Below are 10,190 nucleotides of genomic sequence, written 5' to 3' on the forward strand. Positions count from 1 at the left end.
ATAACAGAAGCTATGCGCGTCGCATGAAGCCCATGGTGCGACGCAAATTACAAGCCCAACCCGCTTTTAATTTCCCCGGGTTATATTTGCTCTCAAACCTAATTTCCTTATTCTCTCATTTTCTCATCAACAGTTTTATCTTCTCTCTCTCTCTTTCTCTCTCCAACACTTCTCTGCCGTACCATTAGATCCATTCTCCTTTCGTTTTGATTAATTTGGTTGATTTGGGTTCACACTTATTGTTTTCGTTTCGCCAAGGGGGAGAAATTGTTCGCCTGCGATAAGTGCAAGAGTAAAGCGAAGAGATACTGTGTGGAGGCATAAATTCGATCCATTCTCCTTTCTCCATTCAACTCGTTTTTTAGGTTTTTTTTAACCTTTTACTTGATTCAACTTTTGATATATTTGTTTGCTTTGAAGTTTTTTTGATGCGGATTCGACTCGTATTATCCTCATTTTTTTACTTTTTACTTGATTTGACTCGTATTCTCCTCTTTTTTCTTTAATGTCTCAAAATTTTTTAGGGCTTTTACTTGATTCAACTCGTATTCTCCTCAAAAAATCGAACATCAACGAACAACGAACGAAGATTTTGCTCCCGATTGTAATAACTATGAACATCGAAGATTTTTGCTCCTGATTGTATCTTTTTTTCTCAATTTCTTGCTGTTTTTGTTGATTTTTTTATTTTTATCTCACTTTTGAATTTTTGCCTTTTTTTTGTTTATCTAGTTGAAAATTACAAGTTATGAATGTTTAATATATGTTCGGTTTTTCGTTTTCATTTTTATATCTGATTTCTTTTTGTTTATTTTTTCATTCTTAGATCTGGGATTTTCGAAGCGAATTTTTTCCGGTGAAGCCATGAAAACGTCAACGGAATCACAGAGAACAACGAGCTAGTAATTTATTTCTTTTTTTATGACTTTTCTGTAATTTTCTCATTTTGATTTTGTGTAATTTTCTCCTTTTGGTTTCTGTAATTTATGTATTTTTTTTTTTGTAATTAGTGTTTGTCAAAAAAACCCTTCTATTCAATCAAACACCACTTCTATTTTTTTTAATTACTGGTTAATTTGTTTGAGTTGAAATTACAATTGGTTAATTACTGGTTTATATGTTTGAGTTAAAATTATAATTGGTTAATTACTGGTTAATTTGTTTGAGTTGAAACATACCAGTTGAAATACCAGTAGCATATAATAAACACCACTTAATTTGTTTGAGTTACGAGCTGCAATTCATGAAATTAATTTTTTTAATTAAAAAAACAGCAATTTGCGTCGGATGTGGACTTATGTCCGACGCAAATCACTGTTGTAGGACTCATCTGCGTCGCATGTTAGCAATGTGCGATGCAGATGAGTCTTGGGTTGTTGTGGCTTCGCGACCTTCCCATCTGCATCGCATGATAGGCAGGGTTCGTCACAGATAGTTAGTCACCTGCGTCGCATCGTTGTTCGACGCAGATCCCGTATCCCGATCTGCGTCGAGACTTGTGTCGTCGGACCCATGTCCGACGCAAATGGGCGCCTCGCATCCGACGCAAATCATTCATTCTGTACTAGTGTAAGACGGAAGATGGTAATGTAAGCATTGTAATGTTAAGACCTATCGTGCTAAGGGAACCACAAGGTATCAATAACCAAAATAAAAATCTAGAGAAGTGTGAAGCTTACTTAAAAGTAAAAGTTGCTAAACTAGGGGGCATTAATTATGACAAAAAAACTTTTTGTCGTATGTTTGCTGAAGCTATTATGTGTCATGAATATCCAATGTTGCTGGTTGAGCATACTAAGCATAGGGAATTGCTTTCTTACTTGAATCCTAATGTGAAGCATATTTATAGGAATATTATGCTTAAGCATTGCACTAATCAGTTTACTGCTCTTAAAGCTCAATTAAAGACAACTATAGGTAATTTAGAAGGAAAAGTGTGTTGTACTTGTGATTCGTGGTCTTCACTTAATAATGTTAGTTTTACTGTTTTGACTGCTCATTATGTTGATAACTCTTGGGTGCTGCATACTAAAATTCTGTTTTTTAGACATTTTCTTGGGTCCCGCATTGGTAAGGAGCTGGGTAAGTTTACTCTTGATATGTTTAATGAGTGGAATATTAGAGATAAAGTGTTTTCTTTGACTTGTGATAATATTACTTCCAATGATGTTAAGATTCAAGAGATAGTTAGGGACTTGAATAATACTAAATTGTTGTCTTGTTCTGGTAAGTTTTTTCATCATGGATCTTCTGCCCATATATTAAATCTGATTGTCCAAGCTGGTTTTAAGTTTATGGACAAAATTGTTTTAAAGTTACAACAAGTTGTTTCATATGTTGCTTATTCAAATAACACTAGGAAATAGAGGTTTGATGATTGTGTTAAGTATGTGAATACTGGTTATTCTGGTTCATTGATTGCTGATGTTCGTACTCATTGGAATTCCACTTATCTTATGCTCCACAGGTGTTTGGAAGCTAGGGAGGTTGTAGATAGGTATTGTTTACTTGAGCATGGTTAGATGTTTCTCTAACTGATTATATATGAGAAACTGTCCAAAATATTTGTGATTTTCTTAAACCTTTTTATGATATCACTTGTCTATTTTGGTTCTAATTACCCCACTGTCAACCTATATGTTGAGAATATTATTGTTTTGATTGAAAGTCTTTTGTTTTATGCTAAAAAAAAACAATTGGTTCTATTCATCTTATGGATGCTCTTATGTATGCAAAATTTAGCAAGTATTGAAAGAATTATTCTTTGATTACTATTGCTATCATGCTTGATCCCTGTTACAAGAAAAAACTTCGTTCATGAGTTGTATGATATTGCTTATTTTACCATGATCTTGATGGTAAGGTAAAAGAGGCTGTCGGTGCCTTTCACTAGTAGAATAATTGTTTATTGCTGCGGTGATATTGCTGCGGTTTTCTCCATACGCAGCAATATATCGCGTAAAAAGAAAAGAAAAAATATAAAATTTTCATATTGCTGTGGTTTCGGTCAAAAACCGCAGCAATATAGTTTCAATGGAAATTTTTTGAATTTTTTTTACTTTTTAATCAAACATATTGCTGCTGCGGTTTCTAGCAAAAACCGCAGCAATATATTAAAATAATATAAAAAATATTATTTTAACATATTGTTGCGGTTCTTTATATAAACCGCAACAATATATCCTTAAATAATATTTAAAGATTCTAGGTTATTTTTGAGCGCCTCTCAAACTCTCACACAACTGCTAGGTTTTTCATTCTCTCTCACGCTGCCTCTCAAACTCTTTCACGCTGCTCAGCTCTCCTACATCTCCTCTCTTCTCCTCTCTTCTCTCTCCTCTCTCCTCTCTCTCTCCTCTCTCCTCTCACGCAACCGGCGACGTCTTCGACCCGGCCGGCTTGTTGTCTCGGGATTTGCGACGTCATCCGGCCGACGTCACTAGAGAATAACCATGGCGAAATGCGAGGTCATCTCACACGCCGGCTTGAAGTCTTGGGATTTGCTCGTCTCACACGCCGACATCGTCTCACACGCCGGTTTGTTGTCTCGAGATTTGCTCGTCTCACAGCCATTCGACATCTTCCGCCAACAACCATGGCGAAATGCGGCAGTTCGGTTTCCATTTTCGGCCTCCAACGAGCAATTTCTCTTCTTTTTTTCGTTTTTTTCGTGTTTTTTTATTTCAGAATTTTGTTTTTCTTTTCCCGTTTTTTTTCCTTTTTTCCGGTTGTTATTTATGTAATTGTTGTTATTTTGGTAATTGTTGTTCTTATAATATTTTCAGATTTAGTGTTTTGTGGTATTATCATATTATAGGTGTAGTATAAATTTTTTTGTTTTATTATTTTTGAAGTTACATTGTTGTTGTTATAAATTTTTTTTCAGATCTGGTGTTTTTTGTATTATAATTTTGATTTTTTTTTTTATAATCTGCCTTAAATATGTTGTAATAATATAATCTGTCTTTTTGTTTTTTTATGTTTTTGAATTGGAAAAATTGACAAAAATAAGCCAACCTTTGCCCCGTATTCCAGAAATAAGCCAACCTTTCGAAAATCCAGAAATAATACAACCTTTGCATCATTTTTGCCAATTTTAAGTCAGATGACTTAAAACCGGTTTCACAGGTAATCTATTTTGATTTTTTTGTTTTTGTTTTTTTCCCCCTAAATTCTGATTTCTCTCTCCCCTCTTTATTCTAATCTCCTCTCTCTCTCTCTCTCTCTCTCTCTCTCTCCACCTTCTCTCCTCTCTCTTCTCTCCTCTCTCCTCTCTCTTCTCTCCTCTCTCCTCTCTCCTCTCTCCTCTCTCCTCTAATATCTGATTCTCTCTCAACCACCTAGCACCATCATCATCACCATTCTCTCTCATCCTTCTGACCTCCGTCACCACCTTCATTCCCACCTCAGTCACCACCGTCACTCGCACCAACAACCACCGCTAATGTCTCCCTTCTTTCTCTCTCCCTAACCTCCTTCAACAACCACTCTCCCTAACCTCCTTCAACAACCACTCTCCCTAACCTCCTTCAACAACCACTGCCACCACCTTTGATATCACCTTTGATCTACTCATCATCATCTTCGATCTACTTTTCCTTTGATCTGCTTCTGTTGCTTCTTCGTGGGTCTAGCAGGTGAATTTATGTGGCTTTCGGCGGGTTGGTGGTGGTGGGGGTTTGAGTGCTGGGGTTTGGGAGGGGTATGTGGTTTGGGAGGGGATTTGATTGTGGGTTGGTGGTGGTGGTGGTTTGAGTGGTGGTCGGGGTATGTGGTTGGGTTTTGGATCTAGTAGGGGTTGGTGATTGAATTTATTGAATTTTTGGGTTCGAATTTGGGGGAAAATCTGGGTTTGAATTTGGGGGATTATTTTAGGGTCCGAATTTGGGGGAAAATGGGGTGGTTTCGGCGGTTGTTGAGCTGGTGTCGGCGGTTGTGGTGTGGATTTCGATGGTTGTTGGTTTGTTTCCGACAGTTGTGGTTACTGATGATGATGATGGCGATAAAGCTTCCGGCAGTTGTGGGGAGCAGATGATGAATGTTGATCTGATGATGTGAATTGATGATGATGATGATCTGATGATGTGAAGTTGATGATGATTAATAACAATGATAATACTTATTATTATTAATAATAATAATAATAATAATAATAATAATAATAATAATAACAATAATTATTAATAATAATTAGTAATAATAAAAATTAAAAATTAGTGATAATAGTGAAAATTAGTGATAATAGTGTAATTAATTAGTGAAAATTAGTGATAATAGTGTAATTAACCTGAACTAACAGGTAACTAACCGGTCATATCATCACTTGACCCAAAATTGGCAAAAATGATGCAAATATTGTATTATTTCTGGATTTTCGAAAGGTTGGCTTATTTCTGGAATACGGGGCAAAGGTTGGCTTATTTTTGTCAATTTTTCCTTTTTGAATTTTATATAATTATTTTTTGTCATTAGTTTCAATTGGTAGTGTTTTAATTTATTTTAGCCTTTTTGTCTTCAAATTTGATGGCAAAATGCAAAAAAAAAAAAATATTTTTTTTACTTGCCAAGGGTCTATTGCTGCGGTTTTAGGAAGAAACCGCAGCAATATGCTTATTTTTTATTATTAAATATATCATATTGCTGCGGTTTTCCCTAGAAACCGCAGCAATATGCTGTATTATTTTGATATAAAATACTAATATTGCTGTGATTTTTAACCGCAACAATATATTATTTACTTATTGCTGCCCCCTTAATTGCTGCGCGGCCAAAACCGCCGCAATACGCCACTTAATGATCGCAGCAATAAGCATTTATTCTACTAGTGTTTACTGAGTTGTATATGCACTATGCTAGTGTTTATTCTCACGTACAAATCCAACCCTGTTCCACTACATCTTCTATGACTACCGATTCTAATTCCTTCACTCCAAGTTTTGCAAGGTCGCTTGCTCATCCGTTTAAGAGGGGCAGCCTTGGAAAGGTTAGCTAATATGTGTAACATTTGATTGATTTGATTACTTTACAGTTAGTGTTTGTTAATAGTTTAGTGATACTATTTTATTTGCTGTTTGTTAGAGTTTTGGTGCCAATATTGCTGCTAGTAGGGCTATTGAAAATGATAGGAATCATATTTCAATACCCCTTATGCTTCTGCTGACCAAGACGACCACTTTGATGTTTTGGCCTATTGGAAAACCATGCGGGAGTTAAATTCTTTTGTCTCGGATGGATAGAGATGTGTTGGCTATCCCCATTATATTTGTAGCTTCCGAGTCTTCTTTTAGTATGGAGGGGCAGAATTAACAAATTATCTTACGCATTTGCTGCCCAAAAATGTTGAGGCTCTTGTGACTTGCCAAAATTGGATCTTTGGTTATTCTAAGAATGAGGATGAGGAATCTCTTGAAGTTGTTAAAGATACCGAGTCTACTGATATTGATTATGATTCAATTCCTTAATCTGTATAGTTGTTGTTTGATGGTTGTTGTTCTGGACTTGTGGCCTATTGAAAGTGGTTGATGTTGTGTTTTTTTGGGATTGTGTTGTGTTCTGAGTTTGTGTTTGTTTCTGGGTTTGTGTTTGTGGGTTGGTTGTGTTATGGGGTTTATTTGTGTTTAGGGTTTGTTTGTGTTGTGGGTTTAATGTGATTTGTGGCGGGTTTGTGTTTTGGGTTATTTATTATGGGTTTATTGTTTAGGATCACTCATCAGAGATAAGGGTTTAATCCTAAATCCTAACCTAAACCTAAACATTAGACCCAAACCCTAGCCCTAACCCTAAAATTACTAGTCTTCTATGCACGCGATGCGTGCGTTGTTTGGGTCTATTCTTAATAAATTTCATCAAAATCTAATTATGGAAGTGTGATTTATAATTATTGTTATACAAACTACTGTACTCTATAAACTTTTTAGAAACTAAGATAAACATTTAGATGTAAAGTTTTGTAGTCAAATTAATTTTGTAATTTTTTTATCGAGTAACCATTTTTCTCATTATGTCAAGTTACTTTTTTTAATGCTTATTTAGTTTATTATTGAATATTTTGACCCATCTTTAAATAAGGAAATGATATAATTCTACAAAATCTGAATATCCAATTGAGTATATATATATATATATATATATATATATATATATAATATATATATATATATTATATAATATATATATATATATTATATATTATATATATATATATATAAAACTAAGGATAAAAAAGACATTTCATTGGGGGACACCATAGCTCCATCTTGGCTTATATAATAGAGATAAACCCTAAACATATTTGTTGGGTTTGGTTTAGTTGTTCTAGATCCTTTTGTTTAAGAAATGTCCCTTGCGCAAAGATCATTGGTTGTTGACTTGTTTGCAACTGTTTTTGGCTACATTTTACTTTACACACATGTTTTTTACATTTCTTTTGTCTAATTGAACATGATATGCACTTGATTGTTAAGATTGGCTTTGGTATTGTTGATGCTAGTGTCACTTTTGTTGGCTTTCTTGTGTTGTAAAGTTGTGTTGTAAAGTTGTGTTGTCAATTAGAGTTGAGTGCTCGATGATGAGGTGAAGTTTTTACCTGAGAGCCATAGTTGTTTTTCGTGTTCTAGTTTGTTCTTTCTCTTGTCTTCCACCTTTGCCCTCGACTGTGTTGATTTCATTATGTTTTGTAATGATGAAATTTGGTCGAGAGTAGAGGCTGGACGAAAAGGGTGGGATGACTTTCGGATGGCTAAATGTGGTTGTTTGGTTTGGTTTTGGTTTGGTTAATAAAATATCCCTTGTGCAAAAGATGATTGGTTGTTTGGGACTGTTTTTGGCTATATTTTACTTTTTTTTAAGCAATTCAAAATTGTTATTGATAACCCAAAAAAAACTGGTGTGATAGTTACAACCCAAACGAAACAAGCCAAGAGTAAACAACTCAACAAAAACAATACACTACTTGCAACACCAAGCTACCCTAGAAGACCAAATAACCACTATAGTGAACTAAAAGTCTTCTCTCCTTCTCATTACAGTTACAAGCCACATGAAAGAGAACTTGTCTAATCAATAACTAAGGAGTACAACAGGAGTTAGAGAAGATTTTACTATTTCTCTAACACCAGATAACATGAGGTGCTTTAGAGAACATCATAACATACACTCTTGATATCACACTTCTACTATGAGCTTTCAAACTAACCAATCTGCTTTAAATTTCAAAAGGTGTTGCTCTTCTGTTGATGCCAATTTGCTGGAATAATCCTTGCCAAATTACAGCTGAGTGTTTACATTCAAAGAAGACGTGATGGCTGCCTAGGGTTTGGACTTTTTTAGGTTTCGATTGGCTCTCAGACTTAATCCTTTGTGCTAACTTCCAGATGAAATTGGGTTCTTCTAAACTATCAACCCATACATCATTTTTTTTGCTGCCCAACACCCCAAATATTGTCATCATGCTGCCATCATCAACAAGTTCAACAATTGTACCCCCAGTTTTATACTTAAGCACAAGGTATGAGGGAAGCTCAAAATCATTCTTCTCAAACAATTCACACATATCAGTCAAAATATCCATCAACAAACATAAATCCTGATCATCAATCCCTAACTCTACCACATTTCCTAGATATGAATTCTTAAAATTCTCTCAACCATTTACTGCAACATTACACACCAACACACGCCAAATTACAGCCGAGTATCTACATTCAAAGAAGACGTGTTGACTGCCTTGGGTTTGGACTTTTTTAGGTTTCGGTTGGCTCTCAGACTTAACCCTCTGTGCTAACTTCCAGATGAAATTGGGCTCTTCTAAACTATCAACCCATATATACATCATTTTTTTTGCTGTTCAACACCCTAAACATTGTCATCATGCTGCCATTATCAACAAGTTCAACAATTGTACCCCTATTTTCATACTTAAGCATAAGGTATGAGGGAAGCTCAAAATCATTCTTCTCAAACAATTCACACATATCATTCAAAATATCCATCAATAAACATAAATTCAGATCATCAATCCCTAATTCTACCACATTTCCTAGATAATGTATTCTCACAATTCTCTCAACCATTTACTGCAACATTACACACCAACACAACATGCAAAGCTCATTTTCAGTTTCTAAGCTAAACAAACAAACCCTAAACACAACAATCGCAAATTATCACATACAAAAGAGAAAGATGAAATTTTTACGCATCGAAATTACCTAAAATTTGAGAATCACACCAACGCATCAATTGATTTTCCTTCTCCATGCTTTTCCTTTCTTCGGTTAGGCGCAACAATTTCTTTCGCAATTTCTTTCGCAATTTCTTCTTCAGCAGATGAAATATTTCCTTGCTTCATCCAAGTCTGCAATTTCTTCTTCACAAATTCTAGGAAAAAAATTTGGTTTTGAAATCAAATGATGGATTTTGGTTTTTGTTTTTTTCTTAGAAAGATGAATAGACTTATTTAGGAGTAGTTAGGAGATCAGTTAATAGGGTTTAAACTAGAAACGAAATGTTGGTGGGCCTAACATATATATTTCATAACGCCGATTTTAAAATATTAAAACAGAGGGTACCATAGAGATAACTTAAAAAGTATGAGGGTACAACAGAAAGAAAAAAAAAGCGAGGATACAACGTAGAATCTCTATTATATAAGGGAAGGGGGGAGCAATGGTGTCATCTTTTGAAATGCCTATTTTGCCCCCCTTCCCATTCTAAATTACAATTTCACTTACAAATGAAAGGGGACTTCAAATAAAAATACCAAAAATATAATTATAACATTCACTCACAAGTCAACTAAAATCATAAAATTGCATAATTTACGTTATGCAAATCACTAAAATGAGAAAACTTTATAAAAACTTAAAAATTCACTTACAAACTACAACCTAGGAAAAAATTACTTGAAATCAAAGGGTCCACTTTCTTTACAATTTATGAAGTAAAGTACTTGATTCAAAAATCAACTAAAAAATTATAATATTAGAAATCATAAATAAATTCAATAAAATTTCTATTTTGTTCATAGAATTTAACTTTGAAAAGTAAAAAAGAAAAACAAAAAGAATGGTGAGAGACTTAAGTGACAGAAACTAAACCAATCAAATTTTGCAACTAATAAAAACAATTATACTTTGTATGTCTAATGTTCAAATTTTGACTCTTATGCCGAAGAAAATCGAATTTCTGTT

The sequence above is a fragment of the Beta vulgaris genome, chromosome 5 (assembly GCF_026745355.1).
Source record: "Beta vulgaris subsp. vulgaris cultivar EL10 chromosome 5, EL10.2, whole genome shotgun sequence".
Classification (NCBI taxonomy): domain Eukaryota; kingdom Viridiplantae; phylum Streptophyta; class Magnoliopsida; order Caryophyllales; family Amaranthaceae; genus Beta; species Beta vulgaris.